Source organism: Phascolarctos cinereus, unplaced genomic scaffold (assembly GCF_003287225.1).
Source record: "Phascolarctos cinereus isolate Bilbo 61053 unplaced genomic scaffold, phaCin_HiC Scaffold_2;HRSCAF=192, whole genome shotgun sequence".
Classification (NCBI taxonomy): domain Eukaryota; kingdom Metazoa; phylum Chordata; class Mammalia; order Diprotodontia; family Phascolarctidae; genus Phascolarctos; species Phascolarctos cinereus.
In genome coordinates this window covers 158,618,713-158,646,048 of record NW_027555625.1, presented here as the reverse complement: position 1 = coordinate 158,646,048, position 27,336 = coordinate 158,618,713, and the positions used below count along the sequence as shown (strand labels likewise).

The window sequence follows — 27,336 nt, the reverse complement described above, 5'->3', positions numbered from 1 at the left end:
GAGTAGGGAAAACTTGGGTTCAAATCCCGCCTCAGACACCTAAAGGCGACATGATCTGGGTAAGTTATTTAGACTTTCTGTGCCTTAGATTCCTCATCTATAAAATGTGGGGGCTGGGCCTGACAGCCTCTAAGTTACTTTCTAGTTCTAAATCTGTGCTCCTATAATCTTATGAAATAACCCTGTAAAGTTGGTGCTATTAACATCCTATTTTACAGCAGAGGAAAATGAGCCTCATTGAGGTAAGTGACTTGCCCAGGATTTTATAGACAATAAGTGTCTGAGGCAGGCCTTGAACCTAGCTATTGTTTACTTGAAGTCTATCACTCAATCCATTATGACACACTACTTCTCTAGATAAATATATAGATAACTGGAGGAGAGAAAAAAACCCCACTAACAAATAGGAGGTTCCAGAAAGCCTTCCTGTGGGAGATGACAGGTGAATTGATCCATAAACAAAGCTATGGATTCTAAGAGATGAGGAGATGAGGAGGGAGTATATACCAGAAATATGGCTCCCCATTTGCTGTGGCATGGCACCCCTTTCTTTTTTTTTTAGAGGCAGCTCAGCTGAGATCAGGTAATAGAAAAGTTACTATATACCTTTAAAGGCTAGTGATTGGGGGAGTGGGGGAGGGAGCGGGGAGGAGCACGAGTGTGGCGTGAGGTGAGGTGGAGACCTAGCACCTGACACCCTGCCCCTCCTCAAGCCAGGGAAGTGCCAGCCCAAACGCTTGCAAGTTTGTATGTGTCTGTGTTCTGGGACTACCCCATAGTCTCACAATCAATGTGCTGCCCCCGTTGGGGGTACCAGGAATCCTTGCCCAGTGGCAGGAACAGCAGAGAAGCGGTTAGAGCTGGGCTCTAGTACCGCCCCAATACGGTAGCAAGGAGGGCCATCCGCATGTACATGCCATTCTCAGCCTGCCGGAAGTAGGCAGCCCTGGGGTCGGAGTCCACCTCCACACTGATCTCGTTGACTCGAGGCATTGGGTGCATCACAACCGTCTTCTTGGCCCGGGTCATGATGTGGGGAGTGAGGATATACTGGCCGACGCAAGCTTCATATTCCTGACTGGAGCCAAACCGTTCCTTCTGAATCCGAGTCATATAAAGGACATCTGTGTCAGGCAGTGCCTCCTCAATGCTCTCAAATTCCTTCTGCTTAGTCCCTCTGGAAGCTACAAAAGACAAGACATCAGGGGGCATGCGCAGGCTGGGGGGTGCCACATAGCGAAGGCTGACTCGATATTGGGTGAGTAGGCAGGCAAGGGAGTGCACTGTCCGTCCGTACTTGAGATCTCCTACCATTGTGATCGTCATGCCATTGACAATTCTAGCGAATGGTAAAGACATCCAGCAAGGCCTGGGTTGGGTGTTCTCCCACTCCACCCCCGGCATTGATCACTGGCCTTCAGCAGTATGGCACCCCTTTCTTGCTGAATGTGTAATAATAGCTGATATTTGTATAACGCTTTTAAGTTGTACAAAACTCTTTATGCATACCCTATATATACAATATAAAATAATTTCATCTTCCTAACAAGAAAGGAGGGAAAAAAGCATTTATTATGTACTTACTATGTTCCAGGCACTGTGCTAGCACTGGGGAGACAAAATACAAGCCAAAAGAAAGATAATTCCTGTCCTCAAGGAGTTTACATTCTGATGAGAGAAGACAACACACCAAAAAGAACTGAAAAGGGTTGAAAAGGAAGGGGTAAGATGAAGGCACCTTCTGAGGGGCATGGTTTTCAAGTCGAGAAGTCAGAAATGGTGCCAGGGAGGGAATGAAGGGTTAATTGAGGACCCAGGAAGAACTCACCAGTGGGTCAAGGGGGCCAGCTTGGTGGAGGGATATTCCAGGGTGAGAAGGCTGTAGGAATAGTTGGATCTTCCAGACCAAAGAGGTGCTAAGAGACAACAGCTCAGGCATGTTTTTGAAGAGTGGTAAGTTGGCAGCAGAGCCAGGAGGGAATAAAGGCACCTCACCTGGTACCCTCCACAAAATGGAGACCCCAGTAAGGGATAACCTATGAGGTAGGCATTTTAAGTGTCCTTATCACTACTGAAGAAATGGAGGGTCAAAGAATTTAGGGGATTTGCCCAGAGTCGCACAGCTATATAATACCATTGACAAGATTAAAATGTAGATCTCTTCTACTCCATGTTTATATTTCTCTTAAATATACCGTATTTATAACAGGGTAGGCCTAAATTCTAAGCCCTACTTTTCAGTCCAGTGACACTGGCTTTCTTGCTGTTCCATGAATTCTCATGTCTCTTGGCTTTGGGCATATTCTCTGGCTGTTCCTATGCATGGAATACTCTCCTTCTTTATCTCTACCTCCTGGCTTCCCTGGCTTCCTTTAAGTCCCAACTAAAATCCTATTTTCTACAGTAAGACTTGCCCATACCTTCTTAATTCTAGTACTTTCCCTTTTTTAATTATTTCCTGTTTATCCTGTATATAAATTATATGTCTATATTCGTTTGCTTGTTGTCTCCTCCCATTAGATAGTGAGGTCCTTGAGGACAGGGACTGTCATTTATCTTTTTTTGTATCCCCAGTACTTAGCACAGTGCCCAGCACATAGTGTTTAATAAACATTTATTGACTGACTTATTGACATTGTGGCTATTAGCTTATCCATGGACACTAATGGTATGCCAATAGGCTTTTATTATAGCTCTGAATTTAATTGGCATCACTGTACCCATACTTGTAGCTTTTTCAATTTAGTAGAAGCTTTCAGAGTTTACATACTGTTGGCATAGTTTTCAAAGCACTCAGGGTGACCTCCACAACGTGATGAGACACTGAAATGAGAAATATAATGTCAATATAATGATTGTTATTTTGAAAATGAGATTCATTGATACTAGTCAAAGATTGATTATGTGGTAATGGAAATTTGAATCCAAAGGCAGTTTGCACAATTCAAAAATTCAGGTCGTTGTTTGTTTTTTCTTCCTCTGCCCAAGCCTCCTGCTTCAGGGAAATTCTATAGTACAAACACGTTTTGAAACCTCTCTGTGGATAATTATAAATGGGAAAAGGTCTCCTACATTGGATTAGACCAAAAAGTTGTTTACTCAAAATAATAATGCATTCTAGACCTGACTGAAATGATTCTACGTAAAGGAAACTGTAGGAGGTGAGGCATCAACATGCCACCGATTTCAACAACCCACCTTGAGATGGTGCAGGGAATGGGCTAAGGGATAGCAAACAGAGAGAAGACAGAAATGGCCCCTTGACTGAAAAGAAACCCTGACCCTATCCTCCCATCCCTCTCACCCCCCACTATGACTTAAATGTTTACCTTCCAGGGCAACAAGAAATCTTTCGACGCTGAGTAAATAAATGATCTATTTGATATTATTCTTGATGGCAGCATCTTTTCTAGCCCCTCAGCCCTGGTCTCCAGGGGCCAGTATAGAAATTGTTATGGTATCTTTAGGATGGAGGAAGATGCTTTATAAAACAGAGGAAGAGATGGTGTTAAGAGATCAGGCAGGAGGATTGAAAAAGATGGGAGAATAGGATGAGAGGAAAGAGGAGGTAGCAAAACATTTTTGAAGAAAATCTGTGTTTGCTTTGCTCTCTGCCAACAGTGTCACAGTCTGCTTGAAGAGAAGTTTATTATAAATGGAGGACAAAGATACTTGCCAACACTGCTAAGTCCTCAGTGCTAATCTAATGCGTTTTGTTATTAGGATGCCACAATGACAAACCAGGCCCTTTTGTTGGCTTGACTAGGCCGGTCTCTGTTGGCTTGCCCAGGCTGGCTTGTTCTCTTGCTTTTTTTGTGAAGAACATCTCCCTCACCTTCTCCTTGCATGAGACTCTCCTTTCCAGCTCTCTCCCCAAACCCTTACTTCCCACTACCATCTTAATTTCCTTATATTTTCCTAAATTTATGATACTGCTTTGCACATTTACAGAGTTTGCACAGGGAAATAAATTACTAAATACTTTGTCCATGACTGGTTAGGAATGGTTAGGAAAAGGACAGGGGAAAAAAAACCCCTCTGTCTTAGGAATGGGCTTCAAAGGCCTTGTTTTCTCAGATGCAGTGTCTGATGGGATCTGTGGGAAGGAGGTCTGTATGTGGCTCTAGCCAAAGGACAGGGTAGAATCAAATCAAAAGGCACTTTTAATGCATCTATTTTTGTATTTCACTGTCCATCTCCTCGGTGCCATCAGCAAGTATCCATTGAATCATTATTGTGGCCATATCCAGGGCTTGAGTTGGAATTGAAGAAGATGGAACAACATTCTAGTTATTTTTAGAAGACTTTATTTTCATTCCAGATCACCTTACTGGGTGAGAACTTTCTTTCCTTTTCTCCTTTTTTCCTTCCCATTTCCCATTCTCCCCCTTCCTTCTTTGTATCTGTCTTACATGTACATAGATGTTTCCATGTTGTTCTCCTCATTGGAATGTGAGCACCTTCTGGACAGATATTGTATTTTTAATAATGATAATCATCGTCATCATAACAATAGCTCACATTTATATAGTGTTTTAAGGTTTGCAAAGTACATTACAAATATTATTTTATTCCCACAACAACCCTGAGGGTTAAGTGGCTATTATTATCTCCATTTTACAAATTAAGAAACTGAGGCAAACAGAGTTAAATGACTTGCCCAGAGTCACAGAGCTAATAAGTGTCGGAGGTCAAATTTGAACTCAGGATTTCCTGACTCCAGATCCAGAGGTCTATTCAAAATACCTCCCAACTCTCTTGGCATCTTCAGTGCTTAGCACTGTCTGGCATATAATAGATGATTAGTAAATGCTCCTTGGTTTCATTTGACTTAACTTCTTGAACTCTGTTTCAGTACCCCTGGGACAGGGCACCATGTTCTAGATGGGGATGAAGTGCCATTATAAGTATGATGTGGTTCTTAAGTTGTTCAGTTGTTTCCAGTCATGCCCAACTCTTTGTGACCCCATTTGGGGTTTTCTTGGCAAAGATATTGGACTGACTAATACTATTTCCTTCTCCAGCTCATTTTATAGATGAGGAAAGTGAGGCCAACAGGGCTAAGTGATTTGACCAGGTTCACACGGTAAGTGTCTGAAGCTGGATTTGAACTCAAGAAGATGAGTCTTCCTGACTGCATGCCTGGCACTTTGTCTACTGTTCCCCCTAGCTGTGAAGTTCTTAAGTCAGGAAAAGGCAAAATCCTTTTATTTTTTTGAAGGAACTGGCTTACTAGACGAATTTATAACAGTTCTTTAGAACTTCAAAAATCTGTATTTCCCAGAATCCCAGAATCCCAAAAGATTAGAGCTGAGTCCTCAAAAGCAACTAGGTGACACAATGCATGAAGCACTGGTCCTGAAGTCAGAAAGACCTGAGGTTAAATATGGCCTCAGATACTTAATTAGCTATGGGACCTTGGACAATTTGTTTGACTGCCTCAATTTCCTCATCTGTAAAATAGGAATATTAATAGCACCTACTTCCCAGGGTTGTTATGAGAAGACAATGAGATACTATTTATAAACTGATTTGAAAAGTTTAAAGCACTATTGATGCTGCTGCTGCTGCCAACTGGTACTTGAACAAGATTTCCCTCTGAAACATGTCATGTCATCCAGCCCTTACTTGGAGACTTCCAGTGAAGGGAACCAACTACTTGACTAAGGAAACTCGTTCCACTCTTAAATAGTTCTGATTGTTAGGATGCATTTCCTTACATAAAACCCAAGTTTTAACCTTTGAACCTTTGTTCTTGGATTATTATGTTGCTGAGCAGAGTTAAGTCATTCACAGTTGATCATCACACAATGTTTTCCTGGTTCTGCTCATTTCACTTTGCATCACTTTGTACAAGTCTTTCCAGGTTTTTCTGAAATCTGCCTGTTGATCATTTCTTATTGCTCAATAGTATACCATTATATTCACAAGCCACGGCTTGTTCAGCTGTTCCCCAAATGGTGGGCATTCTTTCAATTTCCAATATTTTGCCACCACGAAAAGGGCTGCTATACATATTTTTGCATATGTAAGTCCTTTCCCCCTTTTTTTTATGATCTCTTTGGGATACAGACCTAGTAGTAGTAAAAAAAAAATTCCTAGAAGAGGTAAAGAAAGTTAAAGAAAGTAGAGTGGTAGAGGACACTTACATGCTAAGAGTGGTAGAAGCAAATTGGGGAAAGAAATGAGAGTGATGCAAGAAAACTATGAAAAGAGAATTGACAACTTGGTATTGCTGGATCAAAGGGTATGCACATTTGGTTGCCCTTTGCGTGTATTCCACATTGCTCTCTAGAATTGCTGGATCAGTTTACAACTCCACCAACAGTGCATTAGTGTCCCAGTTTTCCCAAATCTTCTCCAACATTTGTCATTTTCCTTTGCTGTCATATTAGCCAATCTGATAATTGTGAGGTGGTACCTCAGAGTTGTTTCAATTTGCATTTATCTAATAAAAAATGATTTAGACAGCACTTCTTCATATGCTTTTAGATATCTTTGATTTCTTTATCTGAGAACTGCCTGTTCATATCCTTTGATCATTTATCAATTGGGGAATGGCTTATATTCTTATAAATTCAGTTCTCTATATTTGGGAAATGAGACCTTTATCAGAGACACTTGCTGTAAAGATTGTTTCCCAGCTTTCTGCTTTCCTTTTAATCTTGGTTGTATTGATTTTGTTTATGCAAAAATTTTTCATGTAATATAATAAAATTATCTATTTTACATTTCATAATGCTTTCTATCCCTTGTTTGGTCATGAACCTGTAACTCACTTAACTTCTCCTTTAAGAATCTCCTTTAAGAATATGCACTATACCACTTGGTGCATGTATGTTTAGTATTGATATTACTTTATTGTTTATGGTACTTTTAGGAACTTTGAACCAATACTGATGAGAGTAAGGTTCAAGCGATGCCCATTGCCCACCCTCCTATCTTCCCCTCTACTGTAATAGGTTTTTCATGCCTCTTCATGTGAAATAACTTACCCCATTCTACTTCTCCCTTCCTTCTGAAATTAGTGTACTCCTCTTTCTCATCCTTTAGTTATTTTTTTATGTCATTCCCTCAAATTCACCTTATACTCATACCCTCTGTCTATGTGTATTCCTCTAGCTGTACTATTAGTGGTATAATTTTTAAGAATTACAAGTATCATCTTCCCCTGTAGTGATGTATATAGTTCAGCTTTATTGAATCCCTTACGTTTTCTTTTCCCTTTTATCTTTTTAGGCCTCTCCTGGATCTTGATATTGGAGATCCCTTTTTTGGGGGTTCAATTCTGGTCTTATGAAAGCTTGACATCTGTCTATTTCATTGAATAACCATTTTTTCCTTTGAAGTATTATACTTAATTTCTCTGGGTAAATGATTCTTGGTTGTAGTTCTAGCTTCTTTGTCTTCTAGAATATCATGTTCCATGACCTCTGATCCTTTAATGTTGCACCTTCTAAGTCCTGTGCAATCCTGATTGTGGATCCCTGATATTTTAATTGTTTCTTTCTGGCCACTTGCAGTATTTTTCCTTGACCTGATAGTTCTGTAATTTGGCTGTAATATTCCTTGGAGTTTCTATTTTGGGATTTCTTTCCTGAGGTGATTGGTGGATTCTTTCAATACCTATTGTGTGCTTTGGTTCCTGGATATCAGAGTAGTTGTCCTTGGTGATCTCTTGAAAGATGCTGTCCAGGTCTTAACTTTGATTATGGCTTTCAGGTAGTCCAATGAGTCTGACATTGTCTCTCCTGGATCTGTTTTCCAGGTCAGTTGTTTTTCCAATAAGATATTTTACATTTTCTTCTCTTTTTTTTTTCATTCTTTTGAATTTATTTGATTGATGTCTCATACAGTAATTAGCTTCTACTTGCCAACTTCTAACTTTTAAGGAGTTGTGTTCCTCAACTATCTTTTGTACTTCCTTTTCCATTTGGCCAATTGTACTTTTTAAGGAGTTGTTTTCTTCAGTGGATTTTTGTATATCTTTTTCCATTTTGTCAATTCTACTTTTTAAGCAGTTGTTTTCTTTTTCCAAGCAGTTGACTCTTTTTTCATACTTGTTTTGTATCCCTCTCATTTCTTTTCCCAACTTTTCCTCTACTTCTCTCATATGATTTTTAAGCTCCTTTTTGAGCTCTTCCATGAGTTGTCCATTTTTCTTTGGGGTTTTGTCCGTAGGTGTTTTGACATTGTTATTGTTTTCTGAGTTGGTCTTGATCTTCCCTCTCACCATAACAACTTTCTGTGGTCAGATTCTTTCGTTGTTGTTGTTTTGCTCAGGTTTTGTTGGTCTTTTCCCTTTCTTTTAAATGTGAGGTCTGCTCCCAGGCTGGAAGGGGCACTGTCTCAGGCTTCTTGTGCCAGGGGCTGGTGACCCTGGCTGTTTACCTGGTGCTGCACTGATGTTGCCCTGCAGCCCACAGGGGACGGGCATGCCAGATACTCTACTGAGGGGGTAGGGTGGGGAGTGGCTTGTGCTGTTGGAGGCCATAGGGGTCTGGCAGCTTACCTAGTGCTGAGCTGGGGGTTCCTTTGCTGGTGTCTGGTGTGTGCTGAGGCCAGTGGGGGTGTTTCTGCATTTCCCCAGGGCTGCATTGAAGCACACAGTTGTCTTGACACTGGAGGTTGCCTGTTTGCCTCAGACTATGCTGAAGCATGTGGAGGTCTGGCCACTGGAGGTTGCCTATTTGCTCTGGGCTATGCTGAGGCACATGGGGGGTCCTGGTGTTGGGGTTTGTCTACTTCACCACACTGGGGACCAAAATCTCCCAATGGTTTGTTGAGGTGGGGCTTATAGCTGGCTTACTGGGATGATTCCTGTCCTGGACTGTGTTCCCCTTTTGCCTGAGTGAGACAGACCTTTCTTGGTGATCTTACAAGTTCCTTGGGCTAAAAGATTATCTCACCCCATCTTTTTGCTGGTTCTGTTGTTCCAGGATTTGTTTGTTTGGAGGTGAATATGGGAGAGTTATGGTGATTTATTGCTTACTCTGCTATCGCAGCTCCCAGAAGGCCTCTTCTAGGAATTCTTGTTGGGTTTGAGACCAATTAGCATTTTTTCTTTGAGGCTTTCTTGTAGCTGTTTTTGCATTCTCTTCTTTTGAGTTTATATCTTGGTCCTCCCTGCTACCATAGTAGCATTTTTTGGTCAAATTATTTTGCAAGGTGGGGGTTGGCTCATTTTCCAGCCTATTTCCTGAATTTTTATGTTAAACTTGAACTTTATGTTGAAGTTGGACTCTGCTCACCTGGGAGTTGGGAGGCACTGTCCCAAGCTTCAGGCTTTTTCATGCAGCTGTTTCCAGCACTAGTTCTGAGAGTCTGCAAATTTTTGGTGCTTTAAATGTGGTGTGATCTGAGAAGAGATGTGGTCATTGCTCTCCTGGTCTGCCTTTCAGTCTTTACTCAAGAAGGGCCCCTGCCCCCCTGCAGCCACAAGCACTAGCACACCTCTTGGCCCTGAAAATATGACCAGGTTGCCTACTGTCCTGCAGCTGCCTTGTTAGTGCTCTTCTCTGCCTTGGAAATGAACCAGGGCCTCTGCTCCCTTATGATTGACCATAAGCCCTCCTCTCCACTCTAGAACTACCACCTGGAATTGCATATAAATAATAGAGTTTCTAATCAGAGCCAGATATACCCAGTGCCAGCCACAGGTCCCCTGATATCTCTTTCTGACCAGTTGTCTGACCCCCTTACTATCTCTGGGTGGAGAGCTCCTTAAGCTGCTACTGCTGTGTCCATTGTTGCTTCTGGCCTGTGCATGTGCTCTGGACAGGCCTCCACCCTTGGGTTACACACCTCTCCTGCCCACCTACTAATTTTTCTTAGGTCAGAAAAATGTCTTATGCTGATTTTTTGTTGACTCTGCTGCTCCAAAATTTGATTTGAGGCATTATTTTAAAGTTGTTTGGAGAGGAATGTTAAGAGAGTTCAGCTAGGCTGCTGCCTCTAACCCATCATCTTGGCTCCACCCCCTCAATTCCAGGATTTCAACCTCACCATCAGAGAGTATAGTTTGCAGTTGCCGCACACAGCTGGTTTTCCATGGCTTTTGTGTTAGTTTCTGAATGTCTTATGGTTATCTGCAAGATGCGGCTGGTAGCCTGTTTTGCAGGGTTTGTTATAAATTTCTGGAATTGTTGCTTTGGGAATAGAAAAGCCTTCCTTTTTCCTCTGTGCACTACTTCCTCTCTGCCAGATTCAACCTCCAAACTGGCAAAAGCAAGATAAATTTTATTTTCTCTCTTTTTTTTCTATAGTCACCTGTTCCTTTTATGGTTATTTATTCATTTCAGTGGATTGTGCTGGGGTAAGGGTTTAAGGTAGCAGGAACTATGGAGTGCCCAACCCAGATGGAGAGTACCTGCTATTTCTCTTCAGAAACAGACAAACTTATCTTTTTTTCATGCCCCATTAGTTTATTTGTCTATTCATTCATTCATTGAACCAATATTTATTGAAAGCATATTGTGTTTAAGTTTCTTTTGGGGACACAAAGTCCCCAAAGAGTCTGCCTTCAGAGCACTTACACTTTAGCACATTTATACTTTAGTAGAGGAAGTATAATTAATATTAATAATAACATAAGCATAACATAATAAAGTCTGGAATGTGTCATGCAAATTGTTCACATAAAGCTTCATAAGAATTCAGAGGAGGCTCAGACTCTTAAAATCTAGTCAATAGTACAGACTTACTAGAAATCTCCCTCACCCCAGTATTCCGATAAACCTTGTCTTTGGCTAAAAGAAAAAAAAAAGAATTCAGAAGAGAGAAAGATCATTTTTAGTGAGAGTGATCGGTAAGGGCTTCTTGGAGAAGGTGATATTTTAATTTGGCTAACAGAGATTATGGGGAAGGCCTTTCAGTCACAGGCAATATGAACAAAGATATAGTGGTGGAATTGCACAAAGCTTATGCAGATATTATTCCCTAGAGCCAATCAGAGGACTTTTAGATGAGTCTATGTTCCTGAAACATTTTTCCAATAAAAATTAGTGGAAAGATCAGTATTTACTGGATCCTTTCCAACCCTTAGGAGGTGGGGAGGGGAACAACAAAAACCACCTTAGCTTTATTATAAATGATTAGCTAGGAAAAGGGAGGTTGTCCTAAATAGAGAGAAACCAGAAATTTTGCTGCTGGACTATTGTTTTCCAACAGTCTTCAAAGTGATTTCAGCAAGGAACTTGAGAGGCAGAAGGCTGAATAATGAAATATTTACCAAATAAAGCATGTAACCACACCACTAATAACTGAACATTTTATATTTTGACTTATTTGAGTTCTGTGATTTCCAAAAGTCTCTGTGGGATTTAAACTGTTAGGAGTTTGTTCATTGTTGTTGTTACTCATTTCAAGATTATTTCAGCTGAAAATGAAAGACAAAGAGGTGACAACAATGAGTTTGGTGACTAGCTCATATTTGACTCATCTGAGGTCAGAAGAGGAAGAAGGTTAAGTTGGGTAGCAGGAAGGATTTAGCTTAGATCTAAAGAAGTTGTTCATTCTACCAAGGATCAGTAAGTAATGGAATGGGCCACCCAGATAGTCTGTGGGATTTCTTCTGTGTAGACCCTTAAAAATAGGAAAGATTTCTCTGGGATGGTTAAAGTAAAAGGGACAAAATAGATGGCCCTTATTATCTGATCCCAGTGCTTAGATTGCAAATAGTCAGCTGAATTCCTCAGTCAGTTTGCAGGTAGGGTTGAGTAATTCAGAACATTTTTGATGTGTAATGTAACTTGGTTAATGTCCAGTGCAGGCAGCACAGAAAGGTTGGAAACATGTTATCCCCCTTTTGCAGATGGGGAAAAGCTCTGAGAGTTGCCTGAACTCAGACGATCCCACAGCTAGGCTGAAAATAAGCCTGAAGTTTGCAAGCTTCCAATTCAGGGCTTGAGGCCATGGCTGGAATGTGTTTTCATGCTTCCTGAGAATAAAGAGTATTGCAATGCTTTGAAGGATGGAGATTACTGCTATTTGCTGAATGAAATTAAAGTACCCACTGTGTATAAAATACTGTGCTAGCTAGTGGGGATACAAACCCTATCTCCTCCCAAAACACTGTTCTACCCTTGGTAAAGTTATGGTCTATTTGGGGGGTAAGGAAATAAAGAATATACAATGCTGGCTTTTGTACAAAAAACAAGCAATTTCTGTTTTTTTATCTTTATAATGTATCTTTAGACAGAATTGACTTGCGTCTCCCAAAGCATTATGAGGCAGCAGGTCAGGTGGATGATTCAGTAAAGACATTTTCTCTGCCTTTGGGAAGCTAATAATCTAGGTCAAGTTATGCATGCAATTATTTCCTATCTCCCTTTAGAAAAAAAAAAGATGTGTTTTAAATCAGTTGAATGTCTTCATGAGGCAGCTAGGTGGCATAACAGAATATTGGACTTGGAATCAGAAAGACCTGATTTTGAATCCTACCTTACATGCTTGTTAGTGGTGTGACCCTGGATGAGTCACTTAACTTCAGTTTTCTTAACCTCTGAAATAGGGATAAAAGTAGCATCTCTCTCACAAGGTTGTTTTGAGAATCAAGTGAGACAATATATGTAAAGCAGGTTTGAGGGGTCATCTGCAGAAGGCCACTGTTGACAAATGCATTTTCCTTGGGTAAAGAGAGAAGAGAAGAGAAGAGGAAAAAGAACCTTGAGTAGTCTAGCACAGCACCATGAATTAGTTTGTTTAGGTGTTTTTTTGTTGTTGTTGTTTGTTTCATTTTGTTTGTTTTTATTTTTTTTTTGCCATGATTTGTAGGAGGTATTAGAAGGTGTTTGATGTAGAGGGTTTACTCAAGACTGCTTATTCTCCTCTTTATAGACATAAATTTGGTCAGGTATTGATGATATGACCAGGTTTGGGTGTAGGAAAGGGACCTACTTCCTTCTTCTTGATATTGAATTTTTAATCAACATTTTCATTGGGTTAGATGTGACAAGGGACATGTATCAGAGCCTCTTAGTGGTCCCTGCCTTGAAGAGCTGCAAAAAAAGTTCCGTTTCTCTGTTAATCTTGTCTTTCCCCCTTGTGTTCACAGTAAACTTCTAACAGGTTGAGAAGCCTAATGGTTGGAGAAATTTTTTCTCGAATGTGTCAGTCTCCTCTAAAACCTTCTAGAATCACTTTCTAGTTTCTTTTTATTTCATTCTCTTTTGTTCTGGGAAGGCAATGAGATGGCTTCAGGCAGGCACAGGATATGACCCATATAAAGAATATCAACTCTAAAACTGGGAAGTGAAACCAGAGGGTTTTTCCTCCCTCACTTTTCTTTTGTATAAGAAAAAAGCTGCGGCTGACAAGCAGCAAAACCTCAACTTGAAAATGGGTTCGGCTTGGAGTAGAGATTCAGTATTCTGATAATGAGAGAACATTTCTTAATTAAGCATGAAGGCTGATGCCTGTAATTGCCATAGCAGAATTGGAATGAATTAAAGTCTGGAGGGGGGAAAAAAAAGGAACCCGACTCTGGCTATGCAGTTCCTCAAACCAGCTTCCCCTCACCCACTTGAGATGGTTTGAAAGAAAACAGAAGAGAGCAAAATTTGGAAATGGATGTTGCTTGATCCTTTCAGCCCTGAGCTTCTCCTCCAATTCTAGGCAGGACATTGATGAGCCCCCCCTTCCTGGACTTCACTTCAATCCCTGTTTCCTTAGCTTTCTCTCTTTGTGTTTTAAGGCAATTGAGGGGAACCAACATACGCTCCATTGGGATGTTGGCTTTTTCTCCCCCAATTGGTTCAGAGAGATATATTTATTGGAGCTCAAACCTCGACTTCTGAACAATTGGCTTTAGTTCCCAAAGAGTGAAAACAGTAAAGAAGAAGGCTCAAATTTCAGCTGAAATATCTAATGAAAATTTAAATTCTAGGACACTGGATCCATTCCCTTCCTTCTTCCTCACAGGATACCATAAATTCATCATATAGCGTTACTGAGGGGAGAAAATCCTCTAATTCACTATTTTTGGGGTGGGGTAAGAGTACTTCTTTGGAGGCAACAAGGTGGTGCAATGGATAGAACACTGGTCTGGAGTCACAAAGCCTCATTTTTTCTGAGTTCAAAAGCAGCCTCATACACTTACTAGCTATGTGACCCTGGGCAAGTCACTTAATGTTGTTTGTCTCCGTTTACTCATCTGTCAAATGAGCTGGAGAAGGAAATGGCAAATTACTCTGGTATCTTTGCCAAGAAAAACCCAAATAGGGCCACCAAAAATTGGTCATGACAGAAACAACAGAACAACAACAACAAAAGTACTTCCTTGAATGTACATGAGGGGGCTATCCTCTGAGGATTTATTACAACATAATCTGAAGAGGTAGTATTGTGTAGGTTGGATATGAAGTCAGGAGACTGAGGTCTAATCCTAGTTCTGATGCAAACCAGCTGTGAGCAATGGTTTGAGCAATCAGTTTGATCTCTTGGAGCCTCAGTTTTCCCTATCTCTAAAAATGAGGATAATAACATTTTGTACCACTTATCTCACAAGGCTGTTATATGGAAAGTGTTTTAAGGGAAGTACAAAAGTTTTGCATGAGCCAAGTAAGCCAAACCACCACCAGGTACCTTAACCATCACCTCAGATTCATGTGGAGATAACCGAGGCCCAAGAGCTCAGTGGTTTCTTCACCCTTTCTACCCCTGCTTCCAGTCCACAGGATCATTCAAAGGAATCAACCTTGTGAAAAGGAGAATTGGCACCTGTTTGTAGATATACTGCAGTACACATATCCTCAGCCACCAAAGCTACTGAAGACCAGGAAAAAGAAAATTCTCTCCACCAATTACTGGCGCTATCATTTGGTTCAATATCAGAAATAGATATGGTTTTATCAATAGAAATAACATTAATCATGTATGTACCTAGTTATTTGCATGTTATCTTCCCCAGTAGAATATGAGCTCCTTGAGTGCAGGAAATGTTTTTTGACTTCATTTGTATTCCCAGAATAGAAATAGAAAGTGCTTAATAAATGCTTGTTGACTGATCCACATTAAAAAAAAAAAGCATGTTACTATATGCTTTGTCACTGCACCTTTAGGACTATGGGCCATTCCCCATGATTTGTTGCTGAGACTTCATGGATGCATTGTCCCTTTATTAGAATGTGAGCTCCTTGATGGAAGGGTCTATCTTCCTTTTCTTTTTGTAACCCTAGCACTTATCTGGGTGCTTTGCAAATTACTGCAAGTGCTTAATGAGTGCCTTTTTCATTCATTCAACCATTCTTTCATTCATTGTAAACCAGTAAAGCTCCACGTAAATGTGAATGAGTAGTAGCAAAAGGTTGGAAAACTGAGAAGTACAGAGTTGAGTATGTTAGTAGGGAACAATCAGGCTTTCACAAGTGATGTTCAACAGTGAACCACGTCTTTACCATCTCACAGCTGACTGAAAGATGTAGAGAATATAAAATCCAATAGTATTTATTGTTTGTAGATTAAAAAAACTCCCGAAACAAAACCAAATAGACTTGGTAAAAATAAAACATTGTCTTCCAGTTTATCTTACTTTCACATCCAGATTGTCAAGATCATTCAAGATTACTTAGAATGGGGGTGGGGAACCTGTGGCCTAGAGACCACATGTGGCCTTCTAGGTCCTTGGGTGCGGCCTTTTGACTGAGCCCAAGTTTTACAGAACAAATCCTTTTATTAAGAGGATTTGTTCTGTAAAGTCTAGATTCAATCAAATGTCCACACTTGAGGACCTAGAGGGCCACCTATGGCCTCGAGGCTGCAGGTTCTCCATCTCTGACTTAGAAGGTATAACAATAGAAATAAGCCTGTTCAATGACCCTTTGATAATAAACATCAGGTAATTTTTAAAAAGAACCCGCAGATATATTTGTTTTTCTTTATATCCTTCACACTTAGTGCTCTGCCTAGTACATGTTGTTTTTCAGTTGTTTCAGTCATGTCCAATTCTTCGTGACCCCATTTTGGAGTTTTCTTGGCAAAGATACTAGAATGGTTTGTCATTTCCTTCTACAGCTCATTTTATAGATGAGGAAACTGAGGCAAATAGGGTTAAGTGACTTGCTCAGGGTTACACAGCTAGTAAGTGTCTAAGGCTGGATTTGAACTCAGTCTTCCTGACTCCAGGCCTGATCTGTATCCACTGTGCCACTTAGCTGTCCTGCCTAGGGCATAGTAAGTACTTAAATGGTTATTGGCTGACGTAACAAAAGTTTTAACCCTCACACTAGAGTGTAGCATGAGGAGGGACTCTGTGGATGATGAAATACTTGAGATGCATTAGTTTGTGGATGACTGATTACATCAAGCCCCCAAACATTTCAGAACTTTCTGGGAGAGAGCTCTAATTACTCATAGGAACTTTGCCTGTTAATCCACACAAGTCAGACCAAATGGATGAAATATATTTATTGCCCAGATTTTGACATGCATATGAATAGACACTCTATAGCTTGTCCGATATTTTATCTGGGAGAGATAATAGAGATGGACAATGAAAGGGGCCCATTAATGCAAGCGAGAAGGACATCGGGCTAGACATCTTTTGGGAAATGCAAAGTACTTTTACTGACTGGTTTTCCATTTCAGCAAAGGCCCATCTTTTCGGTTCAAACATCTTACCAGTATTGCTGTATGGCAGCAAAACCCTGAACAGCACTGTCCCTGATGAACAAAGATGAATATTTCACATAGAGAACAGAAGAAAGGCTTTGGGTGGGTGAGCAAGCCACAACATAGAACCAATGAGGAACACCAATGGAGAGTAGGATAAAAATGTCGTCAAGAACTTGTATGACTTAAAAAAAAAAAGATGGACTGCTCACATGTTGTGAATGAAAGGATGTGATGAGTGATAGCCATGATAATCTATCTGCTGGTAACCTTGCAATATCAGAAAAATCAAGGGAGGACTCCAGCATTTTGGGTGGATCTCCCATGGCAAATCTTTGAGAGCACATGGGTAAGAGAAGAACCAAGTTGGCAGATATGGCTAAGATTATGAGCTGCATCACTGAGGAGGATGCCTGAATTAATTTGATCCCAGATCCATTTGAGGATTTGTGGAGTCATCTATAGAAACTAGACAGTCATATGTTTATAGCTGTTATTGAATAACTTGTTCTAACAATAATATGATAATAGCTGCTAATGTTTATGTAGCATTTTAAAATTGGCAAGAAACTTTTGATATGTTATCTCACTTGAGTTGCAGAACAACTGGCTGAGGTTCATCATCCCCACTTTATAGATGAGGAAACTGAGGCTCAGAAAGTTTAAGTTATTTAACGGGAATGCATGAAGGTTAAGAGCAGTAATTTCACAAATAAGGAAACTGTCTCAGAAAGGTCAAATGACTTGGCCACATTCATACTGCCAGTCAGGGCCAAAGGTGAAATGCACAGGTAGGTCTTTCTGACTTCACATCTAGCCCTGTTGGACAGTCAGTCAGTCAGTCAATAACCATTTATTAAGCACCCACTATGTGCCAGGCACTATGCTAAGCTTTGGGAATGCAAAAAGAGTCAAAAGATAGACCCTGCCCACACAGACCTTACAACCTAATGGGGGAAATAATAAGCAAACAAATATGTACAGAGAAGCTATATAAAAATAAATATAAATAAATAGGAAAAATAGGAAATAATTAACATAGAGAAGGCCTAAGAATTAAGAAAGACTGGGAGAGGCTTCCTATAAAGAGAGGGGATTATAGTTGGGGCTTAAAGGAAGCCAGGGAAGTTAATAGGTAGAGATGAAGAGGAGAGGGTTCCTGGCAGGAGGAGGGCTAGGTCAGCTAGAGAAAATGCCAGGAGCTGAGGAATAGGATGTCATGTTTGTGGAACAGCCAGGAGGCCTGTGTCACTGGATCAAACAGTACATGATGGGGAATAAGGTGTTAGAAGACTGACAAGGTGGGGAGAAGGGGGAGGGCTATGTCATGAAGGGCTTTGAAAGCCAAACAAGACATTTTGTTTTTATTCCTGGAGCTGATATTAAGCCACTGGAGTTTATTGAGTGGGGTGTGTGTGTGTGTGTGTGTGTGTGTGTGTGTGTGTGTGTGTGGAGAGAGAGAGAGAGAGAGAGAGAGAGAGAGAGAGAGAGAGAGAGAGAGAGAGAGAGAGAGAGAGAGAACCTAGACTTTAGGAAAATCATTTTGGAGATTTGGGTCAAATTTAGCTGAATGGAGAATGGATTGGAGTAGGGAGAGACTTGAGGTAGGCTGACCCCTCAGCAGGCTATTGCAGTAATGAAGGCATTAGGTGATTAGGGCCTGCTCTGAGGTGGTGGCAGTGTCAGAGGACACAAGGGGGTGTACATGAGATGAAATAGACAGGTCTTGGCAGCAGCTTAGTAATGGAGGTTTAAGGTATTGAGGAGATGAGGATAATTCCTAGGTTGTGAGCCTGAGGAGGATGGTGGTACCTTCTTCTTAGAGAATAATAGGGAAGGTAGGAAAGGGGAAAGGTACAAGGAGAAACCAAATGAGTTCTCTTTTGGACACGTTAGTTTAAGAGGTCTGTTGGCCTTTCTACTGGGACAGTGAATTGAATCAGATTTTTCATTCTGTTTCTAGTGCTGTCACTGGATTTCTTAGCACCTTTTGCAAAAACCAAATTGCCTTCCTAGGCTTCAGTTTTCTCTCATGCAAAAGAGGAACCTTTGATACAAGAGTTGGTTTTCTTCTCCTAAATGTTTTGGGGGGCTGTGTCAGAATGGCAGCCCTGGTGATTAAGTGGCATCTTACCAGTCTAGACCCCTTTAAAGGGAGCAGGTTCTTCTCAAGAGAATAAATAGCTCTCACAGGTTTGGGAGTGGGAAGGGTGATACTTACCTCATCTATTGTATTGAGAGGGCCTGAAAGGGTTAATACACTTTGCTGAAGTGAGTAGCTACTCCTACTCCCTCTTTATCCTCAGAGCTAGTCCAATATTTCGAATGGATTTGGAGTTCTTTGGAGACAGGTGTTTCACATATGGAAAATATCATTATTCCTATCAGGTGTATTTTAGGCTCCCTGAGCCAGGTTGTCTGTTCAGACACCTGCACCTCAGGCCTAGGACCCTAGGCAGAGTTTTCAGAGTGATACAGAGGTACAGCAGGTCTATTGGCTATCAAGACTCTGTTCACAGAGTTGTTGCATTATTTGATGGCATCCTGTTGGAGAGAAAGGCAGGGAACAGCTTTGTAATGGAAACTTGGCACTGTATGCATTTTTTTTTATTACATGTGGCCTGAGCCTCTCAGTTGAGAAATGTGCCTTCATTTTGCTTACAATAGATACTCTGCTCTCCCTGAACAGGACTTTCTTTCTCCTCCTCTCCAAGTCTGAAATCATATAGGTTGCATATGCCGCTGACATGTGAGCATGTACCCCCTAGTTACCTCTCCCTCCTCTTCAATCTCTATTCTCTCCCCCTCCCCCATCCCCAGCTAATTAGGCCAACATGCAATTTCCAGGGCCTGGAGATGCCCAAGCCAAGAATGCCATGGATCAGGGCCAGATGTTTTTGTTGACATTGCTAAAGTGGAGCTTCATGTAGCAGGACCTTCTAAAAAGCTGCAAACTTACAGCAAACTGGAAAGATGAGAACAGAGAATGATTCTCAAGGACTGTTCTGCAAGAACAAGGGAGCCCAAGCAAAAGGAACCCTTTTCCCTGGACTCCTTGCTTGAATCTCCTGACTCTGGGCATTTTCACTGGCTGTGCCCCAACCCTGGAGTTCATTCCCCTCCTCACCTCCACCTCCTGGCCTCCCTGGCTTCCTTCAGATCTCAGCTGAAAATCCCGCCTTCTGTAAGAAGTCTTTCCTGGCCCTCCTCAATCAATATTAGTGCCTTCCCTCTGAGGGTACCTCCAAGTTACCCTGTTTAGTTTAGATCTTGTTTGTGTATAATTCCTTGTTGTTTCCTCCATTAGACTTGGAGTTCTTTGAGAGCAGGGACTGTCTTTTCCCTTCCTTGAATCCCCAGTGCTTAACACAGTGTCTGGCATACAGTAGGCACATAATGAATGCTTGTTGACTTGACTTGATTTCCCCATTCTCTATGCCTCCAATCCTCTCCCTCCAGCAAGGTCCAGAGTAGTGATTATTGGTGCCGTCTCGCCTTGCAGAGACATCTGTCGCCATAGAATCATAGGAACATAAGCTTAGGTGCCATGGGGTCCAAGCCCCTAATTGTACAGAAGGGGAACCTGAGGCACAGAGTGGTTAAGTGACTTGGTGATCTGGTGAGCATCTGAGGTAGAATTTGAATGTAGGTCTTTCTAACTTCAAATTGAGATGCAAAAAAGGCAAGCCGAGTCATATTGTTAGCTCCTTTTGTATCTCTAGTCCCTAGCACAGTGCCTGGTATATAGTAGACACTTAATAAATGTTGATTGATTGATGGTGCTCTATTAGCTGTGCAATGGGCACACAGGGGATAATAACCAGTATTAGTGGATGTTGATCACCATGAAATCGTGATGACGCTTGAGAACAGGGACTGATTTTTGTTTGTTTGTTTTGTTTTTGCCTTTTTGGATCCCCAGTGCTTAGGACAGTGCCTGGTGCGCAAGCTTAATAAATGACTGAATAATGCACTTACTCTCATAAGAGAAGGATTTAGACGCCTTGGTGCTCTTCTGTGAACCTTTGTTGGCATCTTTTTTTCTTTTTGGGAAAAGTAGAAATGAGATGATGTCCCTTCGTCTTTACACTATTGCACATTTCACTTATGCTTGCTGTTGTGCATGACTACATTGCATCTGCCTGTTATACGTTCCTTAATGAGGTGGTGAAGTGGATAGAAATCTGGTCCTGGAGTCAGAAAGTCCTGAGTTCAAATGTGACCTCACATACTTACTAGCTACATGACCCTGGGCAAACCATATAACATCTCAAAGCCTTAATTTCCTTAACTGTAATCATAATTAACTGATCATATCACCTACCTCACAGGGTGGTTGTGAGGATGAGATGAGATAATATTTGTAAAGTGCTTATAAGGCACAGTGCCTGGCACATAATAGACCTTTCATAAATGCTTGTTCCCTTCCCCTTAATGTGTCTCATGGCTCTACATGTATTATGGCAGGCTGTAACTGAATGAGCCTAGTGGAAAGGGCACTGGATTTGGAGATAGAAGACTTGAGTTCGAAACACTGTGGCTGTCCCAAGACACTGACCTCTCTGAGCTCAATAACTCATTTATAAAATCACTGCCCTGTTTTTCTTTGCCTGCTGTCATGATAAAATATAATCACCACGTAAAACATTTTATAAATAGGGTAAAATGTATACATAAATGTCATTTCTACTTTATTTCTCAGTCACTTTTTCCATCTGTAAAATGGCTCTATTCACTAATTGCCTCTGCTTATCCTCTCATGAGAACAAATGAAACAAGATGTAAGCCTGTTTTGAGCAAATAAAGGAGATATATAATTATAAGGGATTGTTGTCATTTTAGGACAGTCTGATCTTCAAGTATTATGGCATCAGATGACTATATTCTAAACGTTGAGACACTGATTTATTTGCCATTTAGAGCATTTAGGAGCACTGCTTTTTCCATCTTTAGTTACTTAAGGTGTTTAATCATTGATGTGATCCAGGACTCTTACATAATAATTGGGCTTGTTTTTCTGCATCGAAAGCTCCACATTAGTTTTGTGTGTTTTACCAGATTCAGAGAATTATGGAATTAGAAGGAACTTATCTATTTATCTCCTTTTATAAGGGTCCTTGCGATGTTTCTATTTAGTGAATCATTGGGAGCAATGAGCTCTACTCATTCACCAACTTTATCAAACAACCAAAGAGACAATTTGTTCATTGGGCAAAATTAGTATAATGTCATGACTTTGATCAAGTTCACTTTAACTCTCTCCCTGCCCCCAAAAGATGATTCTTAGTTTCCTTAGTGGGTGATGTGGCACTGAACCATTTATTAATTCACATCTTGAAGCTAGCTGTTATTGGAGATAATCTCATTACTTCTGCTGGATGATCCGTTTCAGACAAAGCAGAGTATATTACAATCACACCTTCATTGCGGGATGAATTGCTGTAGCCATTTCACATAGGTCTCAATTGGATGGTGTTACATTTTGGTAATCTAGGACTGACTGAAATTACTGATGTTCATTAATATGCATGTGATGTTTAGTATACTTATGTCATGAGCCATCTGTGACATCTGTGAGATGGATGGCTTTTAGTTGTTAAGTTAAGCATATAAGAATGCCAAATGAATGCTGTGGGGGGCTCTTAATTGTGGAACCAGACACCCCTTTTAACCTTTTATGAATGGTGTTGTTTTTATTAAATCCTACACATCTCTGCAGAATCAGCTCTATCTGCCTACTCATGTGACTCAAGACAAAGATAACATTTCTGGTATAACTGCTGATTCTTCCCTTCAAAGGATCAGGCACAAGTGAGCTTTGTTATTTCAGTTATCATTTCACTCATTCATTCATTCAAGAACCCTTTATGTGGGTCACTCTGATTGGGGTAGTGTAAAGGAAAGAACAAAAATAATATAAGATATGGCTCTTGTTTTTGAGGTACTTGAAATGTAACCACATTCCTTAAGTCAATTGACTCATGTATCTTCTTAGATGTTTACTGCTCTTAGTTGAACTTGGTAAGATAGGAGAAGTCTATATTCTTTGGAAGAGAGAGAGAGTGTGTGTATGTGTTGTGTGTGTGAATTTTATACAAGCGAAAAGATGGTTGGGGGAAAGTGGCCAACAACTTAGAGAAATCTTTCTGAGACTATGTTTAAAAAAATTCACCATACAGTCTTTGACCCTTTTAAGAGCCGGGCTTACTATAGTGTATTTGGGTATTGGGCTATTCTTGGAGATCTCTGTAGTGTGTAAGTCTTTGTGAGGATTGCTAGTGAACAACAAAATGGGTGAGGACACTTTGAGGTGGAGATGGTCTTGCTACAATTTATGCTGACTTTCTTACAGGGGACTGTAACTTGAAATGTGTCAATGGAATAGGAAAGATGCTCAGATCACGTACTTCTATTCAGTCATCCTATCTATTTTTTTTTCTTAAAGTGGAACTTTAAGAGATGTGCCAGAAAATGAGTCGACCAGTTAGTGGTTTTTAAGATGTTGAATAAGCAGTATCAGTCACTCTATAAGACATTAATATCATTAGATAGTACAATCTGGTGATGTGGGAGAAAGAGCAGGAATGAGATGTATTCCAGATTGGGCTGTGTCATTAACCAGCTGTTTGAATATGGGCAAATTCTTTGATGTCTTTGGAATTCAATCTCCTTATCTGTAAAATGATGTAGTTGAACTCTAAGGATATTGCAGTTCTGAAAATCTATAATCTATGCTCACAATCCCTGTATATTGTGTGCTGATAGTATACCTTGGTGTAAAGAAATATGGCATTTACTATTGTTAATGTATATATGTGTAGGTATATAGTATACATATAGTAAATATATTTAGAGTATAGCATATAGTATACATCATTCATGTATACATATATATTAGCTCCAAGTACAATTCTGTGTCTTCTGAGATTTGTTGACTGATGTGACACAAACATTTAACTAAGTACTTAATACAATTAGCCAGTATGGCTCGAATATAGAGGGCTAACTTTAGAGTCAGGAAGACTTGATTTCAAATTCTGACATATACTAGTTAGGTGACAGTGGCTGAGATACGACTTCTCAGTTCCCCAGACAGTTCTCTCAGATTATAAATTGAAGATACTCATCTGCACCAGTGGAGAGTTTCTACCTTGGCTCAACGAAATCAAAGGTTTTAACTTCTTCCTTTTTCTTCCCCAAAATATATTCGATGAATAATTTTTTTGCCTTGTTTTTGCTTTTCACCTTTAATTGACTTGATGTAGATATTTTGAGGAAGGTGAGTTAGTACCAGTATGGATGAGGCAATTGACTGCCCTGGATGGGCACCTGGGGTCTCTCAAATGCCCATGCAAATCCCTTCAGCACTATCTCCTTTTATGACACGATACCTTCATGTGCAGCCCCATCTTACACTGCCTTAGAAATAGATACCTTGACATTAGCTTCCAAATGGGAGCTTATTAAAGATGACAAAGTCCAAGGAATTGACAGCTCTCTGCTGCTAATGGGAACAGGGCTAGCTGTTCCTCTGGTCACTAATGAAAGGCAAGAGACAGAGAGGAAATGCACTAAAAGCCCCAAGTTCTGGTCAGTGAACAGACTTTAAGTTGTAAGATAATTTTGCAAAGATGTTCAGTGCTCTTGGTCTACCAGCTGTATCCCAGGTGGCACCTAATGCCCGAAACCCCAGGATTTCTTACTCATTGCCTGGCCCAAACTGCTTTAGGAGTGGTTGAAATGCATCTATTTGCCCTTTGAAGATCAGGGGTGGAATCTGGATGCTGCTAAATGCTATCATATATGACCTCTGCCCTCCAGGAGCTTTTAGGCTAATGAGGAGAAGGTACACAGAACAAGAACTGATGTGAGATGTATAGAGAAAAACAATTCTTTAAAAAAAAAAAGTAGTGTGTCATTCTTGTCCATCAAAAGCACATAACTGCTTTCCTTCTTCTGCTGCTCGAGGAGCCGGCCGCCACCATGAATGGCACTGTAACCATCAGAACCAGGAAGTACATGACAAACAGACTTCTTCAGCATAAACAGATGGTTATAGATGTCCTTCATCCTGGAAAGGCCACAGTGCCCAAGACTGAAATTCGAGAAAAACTGGCCAAGATGTACAAGACAACTCCAGACGTCATTTTTGGCTTTGGATTCAGAACCCATTTTGGTGGTGGCAAAACAACAGGCTTTGGCATGATTTATGATTCCCTTGACTATGCAAAGAAAAATGGACCAAAGCACAGACTTGCAAGGCATGGCCTGTATGAGAAGAAAAAGACATCAAGAAAACAGCGAAAGGAATGCAAGAACAGAATGAAGAAAGTCAGGGGTACTGCAAAGGCAAATGTAGGTGCTGGCAAAAAGAAGGAATAAAAGGCACTACGGAAGACATTTATCCATGAAGAAAATTTTTCATCAGAGCATAAATAAACTATGTAAAAACTTTAAAAAAAAACACATAACCAAAACGAGAGAAATAAAGTCTGAAGCCAAATGGAAATGCTTTTAATTTTTTTTATTCTGCATTTACCTGTTAAAGTACCCCAATTTTAATAGCAATTTCCCTACCTGCTTTTTACTTTAGGGAGGACCTTCCAGATACAATAATAGTATTTCTTTGTGGTTTAGATTGCCTTTCTTTTCCTCTCTCAGTCCCTAGCTATACTCAACAATTCATCTCTAAGCTGCCAAATAATTACAATTCATATCAAGAGAGGCAACCCCACCATTCCTCCCCCACTCCATTCACCCTTCTTTCCCCCTCTCTTTCTTTCTTCCTTCCCAAGTACTTTTTGGAGCCATCCTCACTTCTAACCTGGCTCAGCTCTTGACTTTGTAGACTACTTTCCCAACTTGGTTTAAAATCTGCTACATAATATTCCCTCCATTTGAATCTGGGATTTGGCTCTTTTCCTGTTCATCATGTAGTGAATAGTCAGGAGACTGAGGTTGGAATCCTAATTTTGACCTTAGGTCAACTCACTTAATCTGAATCTCAGTTCCCACCATCATTTTCATCTTTCTTTTATGCATAATCTTCCTGCGTCAGAATATAAGCTTCTTGAGGGCAGCGGCTGTCTTTCATTTTGGTTATATCTGTATTTCCAGATCTTAGCACAGTGTCCAGGACATTTGTTATTGTTCAGTCATTTTCAGTCACATCCAACTCTTCGTGACCCCCTAAAGGGTTTTCTTGGCAAAGATTCTGGAGTGGTTTTGTCATTTCCTTCTCCAGCTCTTTTATAGATGAGGAAACTGCCGCAAACAGGATTAAGTAACTTGCCCAGAGTCACACAGCTAGTAAGTGTCTGAGGCCAGATTTGAACTCATGAAACTGAATCTTCCTGACTCCAGACTTTATCTACCATGTCACCTACCTGCCTTATCTAATCTAATTTGATCTAGCCCATTCCTCTCCTCTGATGTCCAGTGGCTTTGAATCTAGAACTGTAATGTGATCTCTTTACTTTTTAGTAATCTGCTAATAATAGTCGTAACAATATATTTTTCATATTCATCTGTAGTTGACAAGACACTTCCATGTTTATTATCTCATTTGATCTCATGAGACGGGAGGGACAGAGGTTATTCAATTGCAAAGGAGGAAACAGGCTTAACTTGCTGACATCAATAAGTCAATCAGTCAACAAGTATTTATTAAACACCTACTATGGACCAGGCACTGTGCTAAGTTAGGGGGATATAAAGAAAGGTAAAAGACAGTCCCTGCTGTCAAGGGGCTCATAGTCTAATGGAAGAGACAATATTCAAACAATTATGCACAAACAAGCTATATACAGGATCATTTGGAGATAACTAGCTGAAAGCAAGGCATTAGCATCAAAGGGGATAGGGAAAGGCATCTTGCAGAGAGAGTAGGATTTTAGCTGAGACTTTAATGCAGCCAGGAAGTAGAGGAGGTGAGGATAAGGAAGGAGAGAATTCTAAGTAGCAGGAACTTGAACTCAGGCTTTCTGACCCAAGTCCAGGGCTTTTCCTATTATAACACACAGACTAGTTCTTGACTTCCTTCTCCTTAAAAATAAATCCTGCTACAAATTGATTTAATTTGTTACCCATCCCCTAGGAAAATCTGATGCATAAATAACATTCCCTTCATTTGAGTTTGGAGTTTGGCTTTTTTCCCCGTTTGCCACATAGTGCAGAAGGGGATAGATGTGGAGTCAGGAGACTGAGGTTGGAATCCCAGTTCTGACCTCACCTGGGTCCACTCACTTAATCTGAGTTTCAATTTCCTCATTGATGAAATGGTGATAATATCACCTCTACTAAATACCCTACTGGGTTGTTGTGGGGAAAATGCTTTGTAAATCAACAAAGCTCCAAACAAATGTAAACTAATAATCACATAAAAAGGGTTCAAGGATTAAATGTTCATAGAGACAAGTCAATTGTGTCAGAGTCAGAACTTAAACTTTGGTCTTCTTGACTTTGAGGATTTAAGGACACACTGTCTTTTGTTCAAATAATTATGGTGGCTTAATTTGACCTAATCATAATAAGAGTAGCTATAATCCAGATATTCCTTCCAGTCTTCAAAGTTTACATTTTCCTTCTTCATTACGGTGGCAGCATAGGTTTAAGATAACTTACAAAGGTGATCTTTTACTCTTTGATCAAGTCTAGCCATTCTTACACTTTTTGATGTTATGATCTCTTTACACTCTTAAAAATCATTGAGGATCTCAAAGAACTTTT

The 27,336-nt window shown here is 40.4% G+C and overlaps 1 protein-coding gene and 1 pseudogene across 2 annotated transcripts in view; both read left to right on the top strand.

Moving 5' to 3' along the window:
- SLC24A3 (solute carrier family 24 member 3) overlaps positions 1 to 27,336 on the top strand; it is a 745,252-nt gene that overhangs the window by 75,092 nt on the left and 642,824 nt on the right. The gene's annotated exons all lie outside the window — the stretch shown is intronic.
- Positions 24,571 to 24,997, top strand: LOC110208622 (small ribosomal subunit protein eS24 pseudogene; annotated as a pseudogene).